This window comes from Calonectris borealis, chromosome 3 (assembly GCF_964195595.1).
Source record: "Calonectris borealis chromosome 3, bCalBor7.hap1.2, whole genome shotgun sequence".
Lineage (NCBI taxonomy): Eukaryota > Metazoa > Chordata > Aves > Procellariiformes > Procellariidae > Calonectris > Calonectris borealis.
Window position 1 is genome coordinate 70,057,456 of NC_134314.1, and position 21,037 is coordinate 70,078,492.

The 21,037-nt window shown below is 43.1% G+C and overlaps 1 long non-coding RNA gene across 1 annotated transcript in view; it reads left to right on the forward strand.

Moving 5' to 3' along the window:
• The window catches only part of LOC142081393 (uncharacterized), a 114,037-nt gene extending 94,438 nt beyond the window's left edge, over positions 1–19,599 (forward strand). Inside the window, exons 3-4 of the long non-coding RNA XR_012673313.1 lie at positions 17,239–17,313; positions 18,745–19,599. This is a non-coding gene — a long non-coding RNA (uncharacterized LOC142081393). The remainder of the gene's footprint in view (positions 1–17,238; positions 17,314–18,744) is intronic.
• Positions 19,600–21,037: the final 1,438 nt, after the last annotated feature.

The window sequence follows — 21,037 nt, forward strand, 5'->3', positions numbered from 1 at the left end:
AAATGCGCCACACTGGGATATTAAATGCACTGCATAAAGTCCCCAGTCAGCACAACGCTTAAGGGTATGCCTGGTTTTAAATAAAGTTGTCCAGCAGACATCAAATTAAGCTTGGTCTTTGGTACTGTGCTGCTTTTAGACTGGAAGGAGCAGTTTTAAGTAGTAGACATCTCAGTTATGGGGGAAGGAGATTTTTTTTTCTTCTTGTAGTTTTTTTTCCCCTTTTGTGAAAGGAGTAAGTAAATATCTTATTTGTTTGGAAAGGTAATACTCTGGTTAGGTAATCCGTTGTTTTGAAGGATCTTGCTTTTATTAGGGAAAAGAGTATCTGTATCTACCTAGCTTAGCTATTTGCAGGACACTTATCTCTGCAGTGTCTGAGAGCCAAGCATGATCATTAAGACTTGCGTGGAATGCTAACATCTTTAAATCCTAAATGAGAACCACATTATGGTATAAGTTCAATTTCATGTCATAGTGGGAAAACTAGAGCCTTGCTAAAGATGAGCTGGGTATTGAATCCAAGCTGTATTAACTTTGTGTGCTGGGATTTTTTTTTTCCTCTTTTAACTTTCTGTTTATTAGAGACTTTAGACCTTGATAGGTTATAAAGCTTGAGGAGGGGGCAAAATGATATAATAAAACCAAGCAGCATCAATAGAGTGGAGAGCAAGAAGCACGTGCCACTCCATGAGCTGCAGCCGATGAAGGGTACAAAAAGAAATGATTGACACTGGCATACAAACACACGCCCGGACTAGACACAGCAATATAGCTCAACAGCAAAGTTATAGCCTGTGACGAGATGAAAGAATACAGGCTTTAAAAGTAAAACACTTTGTGAACATAAACTCCCCATATATTGCAGCGAGTCCCCGAGGAGCAACAGCGTGTTCCATGCCCCTCCTTTGCTCCCGCTCGCTACAGATCCCGCTCTGCAGGCAGCAGGCAGGTTCAAACAAGGTCAGAGTGTCTGGCTTCTTGGCAGGAGCTGTCCTTTCTGCAAACTTAATAAATGGAGTCCAGGTGCAGAAGATATTCTTTGCAAATATGTCCTCCATTGCGCCTGTAATGTTTTCCATTGCCTGGGCTGTAGCTCCCAGGTTGTATTAGTCCCCTGCTGATCAGAAAGGCGTCTGACAATGACCAGTTGCCAAGAGAAGGAACTTAATCAAATTAGAATGCATAAAAATTAACACATTTCCGAAAAACATACTGAGAATTCAGAGCTGCACGCAGCTGCCTAGAGCAGAGGTCTTGAACACCCTGTCCATAGGCTGGAGTTTTACTTCTTTGTGGGCCATATGGCACATGAAGCTTGAGAACATGCTTACTTTAGAAATAAAATGCTACTCACCCACCTGGCTACAAAGCCAACCTTTAAAAGCAAGGTAAGCATAACAGGTAAAAAGTTCTCTTCCTTATGTGAAATGAGAGGTCTGGGAAAAATGAATTCCTTCCCACTTTTTCCTCCTTTGCGCTGCACTGCACTGGAGTTCACTCTGAAGTCTAATAATGGTACGAACATCTGTAAATATGACCAGTTTTTGTCAAATGAACTAGGGAACAAGAAAGAAATATAAGACTAGAAGAGACCTAAATCAACAAATACGGTTCTCTACTGCCACTGATAATAACCTTACTATAATATGACCAGTCAAGCCTAGTTTGATAATGAGTTGAGAAAGAAATGAAGCTGCTGGAGGAAAAAGTGGGACTTGCGGATGGGAAGCAAATTCAGAAGCAAGAAAGTTAGAGCTGGAAGAAAGAAACAAACAAGGAAAAGTGAAAGGGGATGGAAAAAAGTAAAAAAATAGAGAAACAGTGGGAGAAAGTAAGAGGGTACCAGAAAAATGGGAACAAATGGCCAAAATACTTAAGAGACATACTTTCTTCCTGGTGGTAATCAGTATGACTTAAACGACTGCTGCTGACAGATATGAGCTTTGTTATTGCATATGAGACATATGCCAGTTCTGATTGTAGTATAACTTCCTCCATAATATCACTGCTATTGTATAACAGATATCACTGCTATTATATACTGAAGGTATCACAGAGTCATACATTTCTGCTTCAGAGTTAAATAAATCTACTTATTAATATAAGTATTTGTAGTCATATTACATATGGATTTTCATTTGACTGTGTTTGCTTCCTGGGAACACTTGAGTTTTACTTGTGGTGTTTTATCTTGAATTTTACTGAAAGCAATTTTTAACTGTACATTTGGAGAGACAAATAGTGTGTTTGCACAATTAATCACATGCAGGTTGTGTCTAGTTATGGACCACGAGTCCATAAGTGGCATTATTTCTCTTCCTGACTGGATGAATCATGCAGGTAGTCAACGTGGGTCAAATTCTGAACCGTAACATGCTGCATTACTTCCTCTCTGTGTTGTCTAGTCAAAGACACAAAAACCCACCATGGGATTTAGATGGCTAGCCCACTCTATATTCAACTGAGACATTTTCAAGATACAATTTAATTGCATTTTCATACCATTTGCAGCTTAAAATCAAACTTTATTATTGGCTCACTCAAACGGCAAATATATGGAAAGTTGTGAGCAACTTTGGTGGATGAGATAAACTGACCTAATGTTATGAAAACAGTTTTTGCTGGAATGTTTGCTTTCAATTTGCCAAGCAATGCTCCAGCTTTCTTTGGTTTTGGGGCAATTTTGAGCAGAGCCTGGCAACAATTCCTAACTCACTGATAGCTTTGACTTATGCGGAGTGGCTGGTAGGCTCGTCCCAGCAAGTTGACTTCCCTTTGCAAATTGCTCAGGACTTGAAACTGCCTCCTGTCACTGCCCCTCATTTCATGTTAACCTTAACTGATGCCCAGAAGGACTTAACTGCAGGGCACTGGAAACAAATGTACCAGAAATCCATCCTTCCACAGTTTTACCACCAGGCATTAGATATATCAGAGATCATTCTATTTAATTTATGAGGTGTGGGAATCAAATAACCTATATAAAAATTTATGTTGTGTCTCAAGATGTCCAATCGAGATTGAAATATGTCTGGTTAACTTCCAAATAAATTGACTCCTCCAGAGTTTTCTCTGAATTTTTCTCCCAGGCTAGAGTATGATTGAGTTTTATAGGTTTAACATTGTGAAGTAGCACCTTAGAGAGAGTAGAGTTGAGACATTTGCCTGTACCATAGGCGTATGCTATTGTTTCAATACCAGTGAGGGGGACTCACTTTAGAAGGGGTTTATGACTCTGCTTTGTGTGTAATTACTGATTAAAATGGTACCATAGCAATATTTAAAAAGAATCAAGCCCGGTCTACAGAGGGATAAAGCCAGTGTTGCGGGAAGCATTTGTAGACGAACCCATGCTTTTCAGCCAGCAGAAGTTTAGCCGTCATCTTCAGGTTAACTGGGATGGGAGAAGAGGAGAAGTAATTACACTTTTCAGTTGCATTCTCCCAGAGAGGTGAATGGGGGATGCCAACGCTTGTGAATCACCCATCCAGCCAGAGACCCCTCTCTTCAAAAACACAAGCAAAATGCCCATGAAGGCAAATGGGCTGGCACTGAGCACCCTCCTCCAGCGTATCCCTTGCAGGGGGCCCTGCAAGTTGCTGGGCCATGCACCAAGGAAATGTCGGCTTGGTGGGATCCGCGGGTTTTTCCTCGTGGCTGGAGTCGGTGTGTCAGTGTATTGGGTCTGGCTGAGATGGAGTTAATTTTCCCCATAGCAGCCCTCATATAGTGCTGTGCTTTGTACTGGTAGCTAGAAAGGTGTTGATAACACACCAGTGTTTTGGCTGCTGCTGAGCAGAGCTGGCACAGCATCAAGGCTGTCTCTGCAACATTCCCCCCTCACCCAGTAGGCTGGGGGTGGGCAAGAGGTTGTGAGGGGACATAGCCAGGACAGCTGACCCGAACTGACCAAAGGGGTATGCCATACCATATGACCTCTGCTCAGCTAAGAGAAAGGAGGAAGAGGGGGGGCATTCATTATTATGACGTTTGTCTTCCGGAGCAACCGCTACGTGTACTGAAGCCCTACTTCCCGGGAGGTTGTAGAACATTGCCCGCTGGTGGGAAGTAGAGAAGAAATCTTTTGTTTTCCTTTGCTTCTGCGCGCGGCCTTTGCTTTTGCTTTGCTTTATTAAACTGCCTTTATCTTGACGCATGAGGTTTTTTCCATCTTATTTTCTCCCCTCCTGTCCTGCTGAGAAGGGGAGTGATAGACCAGCTTGGTGGACATCCGGCATCCAGCCAAGGTCAGCCCACCACAGTCAGGCTGCACTAAGCTTTCATTCCTCTCGCCTGCAGTGCTAGTGGCAGAGCTGAACACGGGACAACATTGTCCAGCCTGGGGAGGCCTGTGTACAAAGTGGAAACCAACAGTCCTTCCATGCCTTGAAATGTATACGGTAGCTCTGTTTATGGGTGGAAAGCTGGATTTTTGCCTTGATGTGCATATAATGTAGTTGAGACAAGGACAATATGGAGGAGAGTAGATCCAACTCAAGCTATGCTTTGGTAGCAATGGGGAGGGGAGGTGTGTTGGTAAGGGAAGACCTTCAGCAAAGGGTTGTGTACCGTGATTGGGAGGTTAGAGGACATGTGGAGATTAAGCAGAAGTCTTGCAAATTCTTCAGTATTGCTGAACCTAAAGCTGGCATTTTTAATGCTCTTCATCCTTCCTTAGCAATCACTTGGGGTAATGTTAATCACACCTTACTAGTTGGCAAAGGAATTTGTACAGACTGCACCATCTTCTCGATTGCTTTTTCTTCTGGAAATGGAAACAAGATTGGAGAATTGGCAAAACAACTAGGGTTATAACCCATTCTTTTTTGCCCCGAAATCTTTCCTTTACTCTTGGGTAAATCTGTGGCAGAAGTTGTGTTTTACAGTGCTGGGAAGGGGAGCAGCTTTGCCTTACCTTTCACGTTGTGTACCATTTCAGGCTTTGGCTTGATGATTTTCATGAATTTTGTAGGGTGTGCAAAACAGCAAAACAGAAACATCTATATCTCCATTCTTTTTGTGAAAATTTACAGCTGGCACAAGGATTACACTTCCTCAGGGCTGCTAAATCCTGTGGGTGCTCTTGAAAATTCGAACAGATTTCATTGACTGTGTGTAGTAAATTTGACCTATGATTTCACCTATGTTTCCCTTTAGTTTGTTTTAATTCCTGCCCCTACACTTTGCTCCTTTCCTCAGCTCTTGTTTAACTTTGTCCTGCCCTTGACTTTTTGCTGGAATAATCTAGCTCTCTTGGGCTCGGTCTTCATTAGAAAGGAAGAAAAGTTTTCTAACATGTCTTATGTAACAGCCCTGTTTTTTCCAGTAAAGGTGAGAAAGGTGGTTTTCTTTTCAGGCCTGCCAGTTCTTGTCCTTTCTTCTGAGATTGCTCGCCAGCGTGGAGATGGCTTTGTGTTGCGAATTCCTCTTTCACGGTTCTGCTCAGAACTGGGTTACGACCACCTTGTTGTACCCAGGTTGCTGCGCAGCTTTCCGTTCAGAAAGATTTCCAGTGACAACCAGCAGTGTTTTTTGCTTTGAAGTGTTGTTAACAGCTATTGTTGGGTTCTTCCTGTCCTGGGTGGATTGTGTATGCGTGTGAGATAGCAAAGGGGGAAGAAAACAGATGGAAGAGAAGTATCGTAGTGCTGGGGAGTGGATGAGTCCACAGCACATGGGTAAGGGAAATGCTGGGAGAAATAATTAGGGCTGTAATCTGATTTGCTAATAATCCATTTATAAAACAGTTATGATATATACTTGTAGGAATGTGACTGATCATAACGACAAATGATATTACTTCCTCCCCTCCCACTCTGTATTAAGGAACCTTAATTACTTGATGGCTCAAGACTTTGTGGGTGACTCATGCTACAAAGAGTCAGATGCTCGCAGCACATAATGGAGCTCTTGAAAAGCTTTCATAACGATGGCGAGCTTGCGCTACCTCCCTCCCATACATCCCTCTTTGCCAAAGAGTTATTAGGTAATTTAAAATAATTAAAAAGGAAATAATTAAAAGATTTTACACACACAGAAATAGCACTTGCAGCTAATTATGTAAGTCTATCACTTCTAACGCTGGAACACTATTACCATTATCAGAGAATTGCGTTTGAATTGTGACGGATAATCCTCTAGTCCCATGTTACGCTCGTGCAAGTGGGAGCCGGTTGTCTAGGTTTTTAGAGAAGGAAAGAGGTGTATGGAGACCATGCTCTAGCCACAGCTCTGCTGTAAGAGGTTTCTGGTCAGCTTTGTTCCCTACAGATTTTTACCTAATTAAAACATAGCGGGGAATGAAAACTCCTTCATCTAATCTTAATGTGTTTGCACAAGGTGTTTTGCTAAACGCACAGGAGCTCCTGCATGTTTGCAGCTCCTCATAGGCTTGTAGTTAGAGTAACTTCCTGACAGGGGGACTGTAGGCATGGGTCATGTTAAATGAAGTAAATGACAAAATTATTCTATGGTCTTGCTATCAGTAGCATGGACATCGCCTCCATAAATATGGTGATGGGGGTATGAGGTAGTAATTTATTTCATCGATCAGCAACATAGAGCTACCTTTCATGTGGGTAATGGCAGCTGTTTAACGGTGCAAAAAAAATTACATTGTAGTTTTATGGCAAGAAGCTAATATCTTACCCAAATAAAGCCTTTGACACTTTAGGCGTTCAGAATCTAATTATTCAGAGTGAAATTTGACCCGAAAAAGTGAGGCAAACATCCTTTCACCTTTGAAAAATACCTGTAATACATCACTGCTGCTAATCAGAATGCCCCTAACACCGGACAGTCAGTAATAGCTTAATGCTAATCCAAAGGATATGGCCAAACTGTGAAATAGCAGCAGAAAGTAACGGTGGTCATTGGATTTTTGGATCTCTTTTTTTTTTTTTTTTTTTACTGGAAAGCCGTTGAAAATATTATCCTACTATTCGTTCCATCTTATGTGAAGAAGATACCAAATAGGCATTGACCACCAGAGGATACTTCTGATAAAGACAAACGCAGCTTTCCATGTATTTTTTTCCTGTCTGACAGTGTCCCCAAAACTATGAGTGAAACACAGCTCAGGAGAAGAACTTTCAGGCTGTGACTTGCGAAAAGAGTTTTCTTATTTTGGCTGTCTTCAGCTCTGATTGCTCCCCTGAATTTCAGTGGGAGCTGCGGGCACATGGTACCTCTGAAAACATCCAGTGTTCAGAACAAAAGCTTGTTTGAAATGGTGGGATTAGTTCATAGATTAGCAAACTACCTTCACCTCGAGGGGCAGAGGCAGGATGGGACTGCACAGCTATTTGTGTGCCCCAGCCAGGCACGAAGCCTCAAGGGGAGCGAAAGCCAGCTGTGCCCCTGCCCCTGCAAGGGTAGCAGCGGGGGACAGAAAAGCAGTTGGTCACAAGGCAGCGGCAGATGTGTCCTTCCATGTTTCCAGCTAGACAGAATAGCTGCTCCGGGGCTGCAGCTGATATTCACGTGGTTGCTGTCAGGCAGCTCCGTAATGGTTCAGGATCTTCCAGGTTTGAGAGGGGGCTGAGGAGGTCCAGTGGCAGTGCACCACCATTACAGTGGCCTGTACATTTCTTAGGACACAGTAAAGGCGCTTTCCCGTGTCCTGAGAGAGACGTGCAAGTAAGACGCTAATGGGTGTGTGGGAGAGAAATCCAGCAACTGTGATCTGCACGCATTCATTTTGATTTGTTTTTGACCTCTCCTCCTCAGTTTCCAGTGGTAGGGACTGGAGTCAAAGCTGACTTTTTATGTCTGCAAAGTCCTGGTCCCGACAGGTGTGCGGGAGCGCCTGGCTGGGGCTGCACAGTTGGGAAGGCTGGGTAACGCCGGTTTTGGTGCCTTTTTCCTCCTACCTGTCATTCTTCATCCACAGCGTGTCATAAAACTGCTGTGCTGTGGGGCAGATACTGTCTGAGAGACTGGTGCACTGCAGAGGCTTAACAGGAGGTTGTGTGGAAGAAGGAGACTGGAGGGGCTGAGAAGTTTGGAGTACCCCTGAAACGGATGATATCAGCCATTGGACCTGTGGGTGGGGATGGGGTTTCTCTGAACCCTGCCACAAACTGAGTAGATTACAAAAACCATCAGTTTCTGTCAGTGCTTCCCAGGCTGTGGCCAATGGGCCACTGCTGGTCCAGGAAGCCACAGCCAGTGCTTTGTGGAGGCATATTAAACAGGATCTTTCACATCACCATTATACAGCTTTTTATTGAAAACTGGGAAGTAAAAGTTTCAGTTTTTCATCTGGGAAAAATTCTGAGGGTTTACCCAAAACTTAACTGGGGAATTAATTCCTTTTTGTCCATACATAAGTATCCCAACACAAAAAATTGCCCATGCGCCAAGCAGGGATGGAGACCTGCAGTACGCTCCACTTGGCCAAGGGTGGACAGAGCTTGGTTCGGGTCCCAGCTCTCCTTTGCCAAGGTCGCCTGCCCAGGGGTATTTGCCAGAGTCTTCCTGACTCCCTGTAGAGAGTTTGGGGTCCCCTAAAGGGCTGTTCAAAGTAGAAAGCTCATTTAACCACTCCAAAATGGGCTCTGGAGAAGTTTGTATCTCTCTGTCCGTTGACTGTAGATGAAGCAGAGGGAAAGGAAACCAGCCTTTGTGAGTGCCTGCATCATTTGCATCTTCAGTTGTAATATGGGGTAACAGCATTTACCTGACATATGAAATGCTTTGTGAGTTATGGATAGATTGTGCTTTCTAAAAGCTAAGCATTATTATGATCATGCAGTACTTTAGGAGTGGTGTAAGGAGCGGCTGTATTAAATACCATCATTAATGATCTAAAAGAAAAAAGTGAGAAGAGCATGATTACAAAATTCAGAGGATATTGAATTAGGAGGACTAGAGAGAAAATGAGATAATAAAAAGAGACCTAAAGAGATTATAAAGGTAGGCAGGGGTTTTTATAGAAACGGAGATTCATCCCGGAAAACTGCAGGATAATAAATCTGAGGGAAAATAATCTGAAACACATATCTCCAAGAGGAAGAAGAAACCTGGGAAGCAGTAATTCTGAAAGAAGTAAGATGATAATGGATAGCCAACCAAGCCTGAATTTGCAATATCATAAAGCTGCAAAATGTCCAATGTAATTTTAAGTTGCAAATGCCAAACTATCATGTCACAAGACCGGTAATCTTTTTTGCAAACTGTTTATTACAACTGAATGCAGAACAGCTCAAGCAGTTTTCAACTCTGAGCAGTGAGTTTTGATCTATTTAGTCACTGCGCAGGGTCCTCACTACAACCGAAATTCACTTTTTGTGTTTCAAGATATTTGCCTAAAACTGGTGAGATGCTATTTTGTTCATGCTACTGTGCATGTCACACAGACCCTCCATGGTCTTCAGTTGCCATCCACTCAGTTGGGTGAAGCAACGTTGATAGCCACCATCACACACTTTCTTTTTTGCTTTTCCTCTTGGGGGAATGGTCTGTATGTGTGGATGGAGGCTGAAGGGGAAAGAAGGGGAAGATCCTTGTGTAATGTTTTACTGAAATGTGCAAAGAGCTGTTACTGGCAAAGGGTAAGTTGAAAATCTGCCCTTCACTTGGAATGGACAGTGGGAAACAAGTGATGCGATTCATGGTGGTTTAAATCAAAAAGTTTCAGTCTGCAGTTGAGATGGGCTTAGAGCACACAGGCAGGCTATTACTACACCTCGTCTGAGGAGTGAAAACTCATAAATTTGCAGCAGTTGATGACTTTTGCATTGCCTTCACCATACCCTCAGTTCCTCGGCCCTGGACCAGCAGTTCTCTCATTGAGCCATGGCAGATGAGAAGACCGCGAACTTGTTCCTGTAAAGTAATGTGATCCCTTACATATCCTGGGCTGAGACTACTGGGCATTTTGCAAATGAGTGATGACATAATGAACTGCTGCAATAGGCAGTGAGAAGCAAGCACAATAAGCAGAGGACAGTTTTGATATATTCCCAGTAATGGATATTGCCGAGGAGGAACTCAGTGGATCAGCTGAGGAACTATCTTGCTGCATTTGATTCCCACCGTATTTTTTTAACCACTGAAGTTTTCAGACCCAGGTAGTTTATATTTACAATCTCCCTATTAAATCATCATAAACTTTTAATGCTGGGAATATGACCTGTTCACAAAACCAAATGTAAATAGCAAAGGTTTGGAGTGGTTATTGAAATCGCTGTCAGTGTGAATCATACCGTCTTACCCAAGAAATAAGCTGCTGGATTTAATAAGGCAGAAGTTGTGAAAATGAATGCCTCCTCCAAATAAAGCAAAACTAACATTTTACCATCTTCTGACGGTTGAAATTTATGGTGGCAGCTAAGATATGAATGAAAGTTAAATAGTCCTATTAATTTGATTACTTGTTTCCAGAGCCATCAGACATGTGGAAAGTAATATCATGTGGGAAGTGGTGTAAGATTTACACTCGCCTGAGAGAAATCACTTCTCTGTCTATCAGATTTGATAGGTGTCAGAGGGCCTTTTGAAAATGTATAATAAGAGGACTGAATAATAAGAAAGACGCTTAGCTGTTTAAAACTTTTAAACATTTGGATGAATTTTTAAACTAATTAAAACAAAAGTTTAAGTGGAAATTTTGACATATATCTGGAATATGGTAGAACTGCTCAGCTGAATGTGTGAATTATCTCACACTTGGCATTTGTGAGGGGGATTTTTAAGGTGCAAAAGATTTTAGGGCCATTCAAATCAGAGGAAGTTTGATCTGAGTTTGTACCTGTGTCCTTTTATGCTTTCACAGTACAAGAAAACTCAACCAGGTCAGGACCCTGCTGTCCAAGCCTTTGTACAGACCCAAGCCATTTTGCGTATGCAAAACAACCCTCATAACCAATGTCCCTTCAATTTTACGTTAAATTTTGCTAAGCCATTAAATGTAATAAAGTCCTCTTGGCCAGGCCAGTGCAATGGGTCCCAACTGCTGTAGCGATGGTCACAAAGCCATGCTGCTGAAGGGCCTGTTTCTTGCCTCGTTAATGCTGATGGCAGAACTCCTCGTTGACTTCAGTGGGAGTGGTGTTAAACCGTAAAGGAGGCTTAAAAAGAAATAACTGTCCTGAACTGGTGAACGGGCACTAGTCACGTTTCATCTTCGTGCCTTTTTCTGTGGGGAGGAATCCTTTCCCTGGCCAGCCCGTGGAAGTCACGTCTCGCAGCGAGGAGCTCCAGGGCACTGTGGTGCGAGAGCTGCCCGGGAAGCAGAGCGATGTAAACCAAAGCCCCGTGCAGAGCCCGCCTTTCCCATGGAACAGCAGCAGTTGCTGTTCAGCCTGGCACAGAGTGGGGCTGGATTAATCTCTTATTCTTCATTTGAAAGGCTCTGTATTAAAAGACTAAGGTTTAGGATTTTACATCCATTTAACACCTGGCTAAGAATTGGGGGTATGTGTTCAGATATTAATGTGACTAAAAAGATATATGCTCGGGTTAAGGTTATTTCAAAAAAAGAAGCTCTGTCATTAATAATTTTTGGTCAGGAGCTCTGCCCGTCATCAGGAGATAAATCAGCTTGCAGCAGCTGTGACAGCTCTTTAAGTCTGAGGCCCGAACAGCTTAATTGGGGAAATGATCAATTCTAAGATGCATAGTCAAGATGACATCCTTGGTGCAGTAAATTCTTTCAGGAATGAACATGAATAAAATGAATATATTTATGGAACAGTGATGTAATTCAGAATCTTGGCTGTTAGGGAGCCTATGCATCTTCATTCCTTCTCTGCCCTGTAGCAACTTTCCAAGGCTCCAACCTCAGATAACTGTGAATGGTCTGAAAACTGCCCTAGGTGAATGCAGATTTTATAAGAATGAAGAGTCTTTCCAAATACTATGAATGAATAAAAAATCCGCATTTCCCAGTGAGTATTTTGAGTCAATTGTACTTATTTTTTGTACATATAGGGTAAACATAAGTCCTCAAAAGCTCCTATTTGTGAGTTGCTGGAAAATATTGCCACTTTACAGTGACAATTATGTGCACTGTCCCCATCCGTAGTAATATAGAACCTATAAGCACACACAGGCGTTTCTGTGCTTCATGTGCCTGAGCAGCACTTGAAAATCCCATAGCTTAGTCTTTGCACCTTTCTTGAATTAATGATTTATTCAGCTGAGGTCACTTCGAAAAAGAAATACCAATTCACCTTTTGGGAAAAACATACTTGCTTCAAGGCCCTACAGCCAGCTCTCCCTCCCTGCTCGTCTTCCCACCAAGGAGAGCATCCTGCCGTACGTACTACTGCCGCCTATAAGTACCTCGCACAGCAAGGTAAATTCGTGGGGCCAGTCATGTCTAGGCAGAACTGTGTGAATAATGAAAACAATTTCATCACATGATTTATTTAAAGGGTGCATGGAATTCCTCGCTGGAAAATTTGGACAAGCATCTTAGGGCTCCTCAGGGATGAGGCCCCAGGACTGCTCTCTGGTTAGGAACCTCTCCCCAGTGGTCGGGGGACTGGGGGGGGTGGTGGGGGCAATGTGAAAGGGACGGTGTTCGGCAGCAGATCAGACAAGTCCTGAGGTGGGCAACGGATGCAGGAGAAGGAGCCTGCCTGCTCAGAAATGACACGATAAAGAGACTTTATGTGGTGCTGAGGATGTTGGAAAATAAAAATATTTGCATGGAGTGCTGGGCTGACCCCTCTGTCCTGTTGACCCGGGGGCCTTGCTGGGATTTCTGCAGTTTTTACGTTGCCCTGCTATGGCACCCAGGGAGTTTCAAAGGGGTGTGATTTGTTACTCGGACAGCTAACGATCTGGCAAGTTTTCTTCTGGACACTGTCATTACCTTATTCAGATACCAGTAGCACTGGCTGTTGGCTGGAATTTGCTTTGCAAGGGAGGATGGCTCCCATCTGCTTATGTATATTGCTGTGATTTCAAATCCTGCCTGCACCGAGTTTTTTCCCCTCACGAGAGTTACCAGGCATGAGACGCAGCAGCAGCCCCGGAGGGGTGCTGCGGCGGTGCCCCGCTGCCTGATCTGAGAGGCAGGGCTCACGCAAGGAGGGAGCCAGAGCAGGGGCAGGACTCGGGGGGAACTGCTGCTGCCCAGGGAGGCTGTGGGTGGGCTGGAGATGGTTGCCCTCCTTTCGGTTCTGCTGCTGCTGGTGGTGCTTTGCAAGCTGTCGGTGTTGCTTTTTGTAGGGGAGAGTGCTGGGTACTCACCGCAAAAATGGGCTCTGGAGCCTGCTAGGTGTGTACCAAGCAATTTTGGTTTCAAATTAGGTTATTTTCATTCTTACAATGTGCCATGTGCCTGCACATGTTCCCAGGGATGGCAAAACACTATGGGAGCCATTCCTAAGTTGTGATCTGCGACTTTATGCAGAAGAAATGGCTTCAGGTTATGTGAAGAGCATCCATTCATACACAGGTTCTTGATTAACCTTGCAGGTTCCCACTGAGCTGTTATAGTGAATAAAGCAAGAGGCCACAAGAAAAGCACTTTCATATTGACATAAAGTAGAGCAGACCAAGTGCTCTTACCGTGTATTTTGTCAAAATAATTTTCATGCTGAAGTTTGAGCCACATAGCATAAATATTTCCCAGCTAGCAGGCAGTGATCATGAAGCACATACTGGAGTGTGTGACTCAGGCCATCAAAAGAAAAGCTTTAACCATGAACTGCGTGAACTCTAAGGAAAACCTCCAGTTGAGCTAATATAATGTGTTGGAAGTGACTTGGATACCTTCCCATCTGTAGTGCGCCGTAATGAAATCTGTCCTCTCCCACTCTGAATGTGTGTGTGTGTGTGAGTGCGTACTTAATAGATACAGGGCAGCAAACTCCCCAGGATTAGCTAATGAAAATAGCACTGTAAAATGAATTGAGCAAATCGATACAGCTGGAATTTTGAGCACTGTGACAAATGCACCCACTCGAAACTCCCCTCTCCCATTGCAGCCAATATTTTATGTGCAAGTATGTATTACAAATTTCTAAAATGAGACTGCTATTTGTAAATTAAAATTGACTCGGGCCAGATGCACGTGCTCAGGGAAGCAAGGAGAAGGAGAAGCTCTTCAAGTAGTGGAAGATGGGACTGCCCTTGGGAGCTCCAGGTCATGATTGCCATTAGAAGGAAGCCCAAAGAGACCCTCCTGAGCGATGCTGGTGTGAGGAACTAGGTTCAAATGTGTGAAATAACACAGGGCTGAAGGAGCTGGGGAATTTTTCTGGGGTCCTTATTGCCTTTCTGACTCCTCTGAGGCTTCCAGCCCAGTTGTGAGAGCACTGGGGCAGAAGCGAAAGTTACCTGCAAAAAGAAAAGGCTGTGGATGGGCCAAAAAAAAAAAAAGCCTGGGCACCTTATGTAGTTTCACCTTCTGGGGCTTCATAAACACATACCCCTGGTCCCTCCAACGCTGCAGGAACCCCCCCTTTGGGGAATGCAGAGGAAGTTTAAACTTGCTCCATTTCAGGAGGAATTTTTCATCTTTCATGCAGGATAAGTGAAACATAATTTGAAATGTGAATGTCATAATTAAGTCTAATTATTTTACCATACTTTTGCCTTCATTAGACATTGTGTTTGTAATAATTGCTGTAATCAACCATATGGTTAGTATTAACTCCTTAACTACATGAGAGCGGATGATCCCTGCAGGAGGAATAGTTGACTTCTGGGTTTGGAGGTGTCATGCTGAGTCCCGTCACCCCAGAGAGCAGTGGGGGTTTGGCTCTCCTTCACCTCTCACAAATGAGCAGGAGGGCAAAGTTTCAGATGCTTCACATAGCTGAGCAGGTTCAGAGGACATGTAAGCCCCAAACCTGTGCTTTGGGCATATCTGGCTGTTACCTCTGCAGTGCCACAAAAGGCATCCGTGTGGGTGCTCCTCGTTCCCAGGGAGCAAGGCTGGGGAGCTGGCTGAGTTGGGGCAGCCTCACTGGGCAGCTCCCTCTGGCCCAAAGCTGGGCACTTTTGGTAGGCAGACTGTCATGGTTTAACAGAAGTATGAAGTCAGTCTGTAGAAAAACTTCTCCTCTGTGCATTAGTACTTATGTTTATCCACCTCACCAGCTTCAACCTTGTGCCATCAGCTGTAATTTCAAGGAGCCACTACTAGCATCTGAGTGTGTAATGGTGGTATCTACCAACTAATTCTCTTTTCCCTGGCTTGCTAATAATTCTGTCATCTGGTTGCTAATGATTCCACTCTCAAATTATTTTTACAGTTATATTATAAAAAAAAAATCCAGATTAACTACACTGTAATTGCTGAGGATTGTAGGATATATGTTAATTTTTCTTTTGTAGTGTGCCAGGCTGCCAGAATCAGTTAACCGAGTGTTTTATCTTTCTGTATAACATTTGCAATGTGCAGGACTTACTGAGTAACATCTCACGTGACCCACTATTAGGTGCCTTGTATTTTCACTGATCCCACCATAAGTGGACTTTGGTTGGCTATAGGGAAAACCATAGGACAAAATCTATTCTTACTGCTATTTTCCACCCAAATGTTTAACCCATATGTTGGTTTCTTCATTCAGTTTCCTTTCTTCTGTTTCCAAGAAAGCAAACAAAGAAACGTACTCATTCATAGCCCCAACAGTGACGACAACGAGAGCTAATCCATGACCTCTTCAAAAGCTTCTTTAGTGGAGATGCAGCAGGTTTGTTCAAAAGCTTTCTCAGCTTCATGGTGGAATTGGTGGTCAAAGCCAGAAAGAGAGGGGGTGCAAAAAGATCCCAGTTCCGACTGACCTTAGCTGAAGTCTAGTCAGGTCCAGCCAGAGAGCCCTCATCCCAAACATCCCATGCCTGCTGGGTACCCCTCTCACCAGTGATGAGGGGACAAGGATGATGTCCTTGTGCTGATAAACACCTAAACATTTGGCTGGCGCTAATAAGGAATGATTTTAAGCTTTGCATGTTGAACCTGGACTTCAGATGTATACCAGAGGTGGGGTGATGGGCGCTTTGTCTCCCTTGTGATTTGTTTCCTTCCCTTATACAACAGCATCCTTCTGATGCAGGCAGGAGAAGGTTTCAAAATCCTGGGAAGTGAAAATTGCCTCCTGCTTGCCTCTTGTCCCTCTGGCACAATTTGAGACTGCCCTGAGCTGCAGGAGGTGACAACACATGAGCCCATCAAATGGTGCTCCTTTTGTGCCAATGCAAAGGGCTTGCAGGGCGCGATTCAGCTTATCACGAAGATGAGTCGGGATGTTAACTTTACAATAGGTTAACAATTTGCTCCCTTGGAGGCCCTGTTCCTTTCCAAGCTTGGGGAGGCAGAGGAGACAAGACAGAGAGGGATGCCTATCTGAAAGGTATCTACATGCATCGTCTCTTTTAGTTAATGACAGTGACACCAGCATTGGGGGCAGAAGAATTAAGTATTTAAATAAGCTTTGATAGACCTTCCACAGAATTCAAATTGATGATTTCCAAGACTTTTTTGCCGCAACATATGCTACTTTTTCCTTCTGGATAATTCCTTGAGAAAATGGAAGTTGAAGAGGTGTCTACTGTAAATAGGCCACTTCCCAAATCCCTTCTTTGTGATTTATTGTGATTTGTGAGGAGAGTAAGTGGGACCTGTATCCACCATGGGAAGAAAAATGGAGGAATTTGTTTTGTAGTGGGTATAATATAGAGGATATATTATTACTCCTAATTGCAAAGATAATGAGTGGAATGGGGACACCTTTTCGTGGGGACATAAATGGGGAAAGTGCTTTTTCAGGTGTGTCAAGATAAAACCTCAAACACAGCCAGTGGGAAAGGCAGCAGAAAATCTGTGGCTGAATGCTCACAGGGCTTGTGCAGCCTTTGGAAGCAGGCTTGTGTCTTACAAAACATACAAAGCCCTACCAAGCATGGAATAACCACTTCATCATTTTAAATGAGGGCTATAAAAAATTACAGTCAGCACATAATAGGTGTTTTGCACCCATGCTAAGTACTGCCAAGAAAATAGTTACCTAAGTAAATCAATAAAGTATCATTCCCTCCCAAGGTCTTCCTGTCCCAGTCCCTGAACTTCTCATTTTGGCAGAGTACTGAAACCTGTTCAAGATTTATTTTGATGAAAGTAAGTATCTCTGCATTATCAGGCAGTAAAGAAGTTGTTTACTACTACTCCAGGAGTGTTGAAAAATCCCTCTGAATACATACTTGCATTGTAGCTGTCATAAAAATGTCTACCAGCTATTGGAGCCCCCAAATTGATTTTTTTTTTCTTTCCAGAAAACAAAGAGTTCAGCCTGAGACCTAGAAATTGCTTCATAAGAAAACCATCTGTGTTGAGAGAGATGGACTGAGGTATCCTGTCACATACGCTGTTCAAGTTGGGTATAAAACATTTCTATTCATATTCTGTTAGCAAATAAGCCTGGGCTGAAGTAGCAGCACCTGTTCTGGGTTCGTTTCCTATAAATCAGTCTGGATGTTTAATATGTTCCTCATTACCAAAGCATTTGAAAACCAGCAATACACCTGAAAACCAATTTGCTGGCATAAATGTTCCAACAAAGTGGTGAATTTTCAGCTCACACTGTCAATTATTGGCAGGAAGCAAATTTTGACTTGGCCCTTGTCAAGGTTAATACAATTCACAGTCATACTGCTCCAATCAAGCTATGAAAACGCAGTGTGCAGGGTACGCCATTGCAAGAGCCGGAATTCCAAGTTTTTAACACATGCAACAAAATCTTTGCACAGGCACTGCATATATAAAATGATTTTGTGAAAAATTTCAAATAGCAAAGACATTGAAGAGAATTTTCATCTGTTTGCAAAACATGTGAACAGGAGAAAAGCTGACTTGGCTCCTGGCTGTGAAAGGCTTGCCCTGCTCTGAGTGGTATTACGTCGAGTAGTCGGCAGAGCAGTGCTGCGAAGGGGAAAATGCCTCGCACTCTGGGGATTTGCCCCAGAAACAAACCAGAGTGATGTCCCCTGCTCTGCTCTTGAAAGCAAAACAGTTTCGGGGGAGTGAGAAGGTGAAGAGGAGGAGTGCTGACCTGCTAGGTGCAGGGGAGTGGCAGACAGGTTTCTCATCCCTGTCCCACCTCCTGGCAACCACGAGCTCCTGAGGGGAGACGCCAAGTGACCAGGCTTCGTGCACCTCCTAGCACCTTAATAGATCTTCAGAGGCTGCAGGTGTCTTTCTGTTGAGGGACTCAGCATTTAGGATGAGATTCAGCTTTGGTTTAGTCATCTAAAAGTTACGTGTCTATTTGAAGCTACTTATTTAGGCTTCCTGCAGAGACAAACTTGTTAAGCCTTGACTTGAAGCCTTGACTTTATCTGGATGGTTTATTCAAGATTCAAGATTTTGTGGGGATGTGGAGGAGACCAGACTTCTGCAAGTCTGAAATAATTCATATTTTAGCCTGCATGGACACCCTTGGGCAAGGGGGCAAACTTGCAGCACTTGTTGGAGTTATGACGAATGAAGGAGCGGAAAAGTCACGCTCATCATTGGAAGGAGACCGGCACTGTTTTTGTATGCCTCGTACCTTTTGAGTGGGGTGGGTCAGGTTTTAGCATCAGATACTGTGAGCAGCAGGTAATGGGGGCAATTCAAAAGATCCAGGGCAGCTCTTGTGTCTGTGTTTGGGAGGCCCCACTGCTAGAGAGAGGAGGGTAAATGGGAGGTGAAAGAGCCAGGAAAGAGCAGATTTGCTATAGGAATTGAGAGTGGCTGATATACGGCCTTTCACTCATACAGCTGGTGATTCTCTTTTCCAGACCTGGCACGACACTGACCCTTCGCCATTATCCTTCTTCTCCCAGATGGAAAACATCATTATCAATATTCCTGTTCAGAGCAAATGTTAGTTGGGATTTTTATGTTCTATGTCCCTTGTTTAACTCCAAATTTCTCCTTTTTTGCTAAACTTACCAATAAATGCAGTATTTTTGGTTAAGTTCTTCATTTTTACATCTTGAATAAGCCTCTCTTATTGATGTCTGCCTTTATGTTTCTATGTACAAATCTATCAAGACCATCAAGAAATGGTTTCCCAAACAGAATTTATTGCAAAGCTGATTATGTATTAATATATACAAATGACAAATCTAAAACACAATGTCAAAAAGCAAGAAAATGCAATCAAGAATTTATTATTCTCCCATTACTATTCAGCTGGGAAAATAGCTGCTCTACTTTACCAGAATAACTTCCCCCTCCCAAAGCTCACACCTAACCTGGGTTTTCTAAGTAAGTGCCACAGAATTATTTATAATAAAATACTTTAATATATATAATAATATCAGAATTTCACTGTAATTTATCCACCTATTTTTCTCACTTCTATATTCCACATAGGCTTATTATAAAAATCTATTGTCACACATATACATTGTGTACGTGCGTGTGTGTCTCTAAACTTACTGGTCCATTTTACAGATGGAATAAGCATCTTCTGCATTTCATAACTTGCATCTTGTTCGCTTTTGTACCTGTTTTTCCAACATTGTAGATATGGTTTCTTCTAGAAAATATTCACACAAGTGCTTCTCCTCAGGAACTGCCTTATCCCAAGCCCCAATTTAACATTTTTTTTTGTAATTAAAAACCAGTAATTTGAATAAAATGCATTTGAGAAAAAAATTTAATGCTTTGCTTTTCCCCTTGGAAGGTGACATTGTGACAATGCCTTATCCACCATACAGTCCCATTTCATACCTCAGGGAATAACTGTTCATCAGGCCTTTTCCAACCGAAGGACTCATTGCGCTGACCATTTTGTTACCCTTCATGTTGTGAGATATTAGGAGGTATGGGAAAAGAATTATGTCTTGCAATGTCTTTGGTTAGCAACATCACTGCACGTTATATTGACACCATTATATTTGCTTGCCAGATATTGGTAATTATGGATGTATTTTGGATCTAGCAACTCCTACATGCCCACATAGCAACTGATGAAACGTCTCTCATTTGCAGTGGAAAAGTCTTTACTTTTGGGAAGTCCATGGCAGCCGTAGCCCTATTTTTGTCACCAGAAGCTGGTTCACTGCCGTATTGTCTGAGGGAATATGGTGGTTCTGGACAAGAGGAACAATGGGAGCAAAATGGTTGATATACACACGCATACAGGTACACACACACACACACACACACACACACACACACAGAGATCGTAGAGCATACATCGTATACTATACATGTATATAGTATTATCTGTTAGTAACATACATGTGCGCATGTGCATGTGTATTTGTGCACATACACACATACACTTAGACCGAACTCTGTGAAGCATCCTGGACATAATACAGAAATGATCTCCCTGTGTTTCACACAGAGGCAATCACTCTACAAGCATATACAAGAAGTCATTATAATAGTTATGCTATTTATGGAGAAATGTGTAGCTAAAATGTAGGAAAATTATTGTTCTCCATAGTCTCACTTTTTTATTGAAGAAACAAATCACACAGTAAATTACATCTGATTTGCATGAAATGTTGCACGCACCTAGAGCTCAGCATGAACCTGGGAAAAGACATTGTTTTAATTCCCTAGCCTTTATAGGGATTTGTTTGTTTGGTCTTTTTTTTTAATATAAATTTCTGAGCTATAATTCTTATTTGGCTTCTCTTGTATTTGATAGGCCCTCCTGGGTGTAATTTAACATCTGCAAATTGCCATGGTGGGTGAGAAAAGAGTAATGCCCACTGCCCAAGAGGATGTGGAGGAGAAGCAGGAGGGAGTATGTGCCTGCCCCATGGCAATGATGGATGCTGCCCATGCTGGGAACTGCTGCCACTTGCTGTGGAGATGCTCAGAGGGAAGGGAGGCTCCTGGGCCGTCTTGAAACAACTTGGTTGCATGAGCTGTTTGCCCTGGGCCAATCCAACAAGCTGAAGGTTTTGGCTTCTCCTTTTCCTTCAGTTTTTCCCCCTTCATCTCTCTGGATGTCACCAGTGAGCTGAAGAGCACTTTCCCCATCACAGGTCCCCTGGGATGTCTGGAAGCTGCAGAACAGCCCCTACATGCACATCGGCTGGAGGACACACCTGGGCCAGGTCCAGA